This window comes from Limulus polyphemus, unplaced genomic scaffold (assembly GCF_000517525.1).
Source record: "Limulus polyphemus unplaced genomic scaffold, Limulus_polyphemus-2.1.2 Scaffold193, whole genome shotgun sequence".
NCBI lineage: Eukaryota > Metazoa > Arthropoda > Merostomata > Xiphosura > Limulidae > Limulus > Limulus polyphemus.
This window is the reverse complement of record NW_013665803.1, coordinates 723,368-725,634: the sequence shown is the minus strand read 5'-3', so window position 1 is coordinate 725,634 and position 2,267 is coordinate 723,368.

Here is a 2,267-nt window from a genome sequence, read left to right as displayed (position 1 = left end):
CATCCACAGGTTTAGGTAGTGAATATCAAGATTTTTTTTCTAATGAAATTAAAACTAAATCCTGGCAGGAATGGAACTCGTAATTCCGCTTATCTGACAAGTCTCCATTCTGACGCTCTCAGTCTTCCCTTTTTTGATCATTAAAAAACCTAACAATATTCATATATTTTATCGTTATTTGCAAGATTACTAGAATATTTTATGTTGCTCAGTTTTCTATGTTGTATTGAATTACGTTTAGGATAGCGAACAGTATTTTTTTCTCTCCTGAATTTTTAAGCCAAAGTTTTGTTGATATAGTTTCATCGGAAATAAAACGACGACTTTTGTATACAAACATAATAAATTTTTAGCCTCGATAAAGCCAGCTGGAAAAATGAAACGCAGTTTTTTTATCTGAAGTTTTGTTTTTACTGTTTGTTTTGTTGTTAAGCACAAATACAGTAGGCTATCTGTGCTTTGCCTACAACGAATATCGAAACCCCATTTTTAGCGTTATAAGCCCTCGGACTTACCGCTGAGATACAGGGAATCGTTGTTTTCTAGCTCTTAAAGCGGCGGTTTAAGAAAAATCAAAGCGATCAGCGTTATTGAAGGTTCCCAGAATTTAGTTAAGCTATATTTAGCTAAAGAATAAATCAAGTAAACATTATTATCATTTCGAAAGGTTCTCTCATTTTCAACTTCTATATTCTTACTATATCGTGCTTCAGAGAATTGAAATATCCTTTCTGTCCACTGACAGTTTCGTACGCAGTAGAAGTTTGGATAAATGGACGTGTTTAAATTGTTAACAAGCCTCATGCTATTGCTAAAACAAAAACAAAGGTATACCATTAGAGTCTTGAAAAACTACAAAAAAGTTACATTGTGAATAGTCAATAAAAATAGATTATAGAAAATTCCAGTTTAGTGTATACTAAAAAATTGAGAATATGAGACCAATGTAAAATTAACACAAATTAGCTGAAGAATTGGTAATATTTATGAAACTTATCAGCTGATTTGTAGTTAGGAAATTAGGTTGATTTTTATTTTCTCTGAGATATTAAGTTCTTAATTTAAACGCTTTATGAATGTTGAACTTCGGTTTTCAACATAATTGTCCGATGGAAGGAGAAATATCACGGTCTCATTAAGTCTTATTGAATACGAAATTTTAGTGTTTTTCTTCGCCTCCTGTAAGAATTGTACGTGTATATGCATACAAATAATTAAGAACCGTTACCAAGATACTTTGTGGCGGTGTCAAATGTAAGACTTTTAAGATAAATTGGAGTTCATAATTACAGTTTTTGCTTTTGCTCTTATCCTTGAACAAAGTTACAAATTAAATACTGGCTGTCGCATGATATAAGATATCGCTACAAACATGCATTTTTTTTTCTTATCAACCTAATATCCAGACGGAATTCTTGTTCGTCAGCTCTATTCAGTGCTCATCAGGCTGACAAAAGTGAACACGTGGAGAAGAATTTCTTATTTTGTTTCTTACGTTGGCGTGTTGCTTATTTCTTTGACTATGATTCTCAAGCTATGTCCACGTGGCAAATGTAAGGAGGTTGATGAAGTTATAAACATGCTATTCTCTTCATTAAGATAGCTGCAAGGCTCGTGTCCCCGTCTTTGTAAAATAGATTAATGGTTAAAAACAAGGATTTTGACGTTGTAATGATGACATACTATGAATTATACATAATGAATCTACAAAGGTATGAACGTCGTGTTTTTCAAAGATTACGTTCAAATTTCTTATACTATTCTAGTCAGTTATTTATTTAAGAATGAGCAATGTATACAACGTATTGACGACTTGTAAAGTCTCCCTTAATTAACTTGTGGAATCTTTCTTGGTGAATAGGATCACATTCGAAACGACAACCAAACAACACTAGTGAGCTTGTTCCTGATCAAGAAGATGATCTTAACTGTGCTTAATAATTCAAACCTTCTCATCTTGGCACGGCTAGTACATAATTCTAACTGGTCCATCTTAGCATGTTCGCTTTTTTGTTGGATTTCGCTCAAAGCTATTCGAGAGCTATGTGCGCTAGCCGTCCCTAATTTAGCCATCGCCAACGCTTAGACTAATCTTTACTAAGAAATAATGGGATTGACCGTCACATTATAACAATCTCACAACTAAAAAAGCGAACATGTTTGATGGCTGGATTCGAACCCGTGACTCACATATTGTGAGTCGAGTGCACAAATCACTTCGGTCTTGGTATGGAAGATACATAACTCAAACCGACCCATCTTGGCCA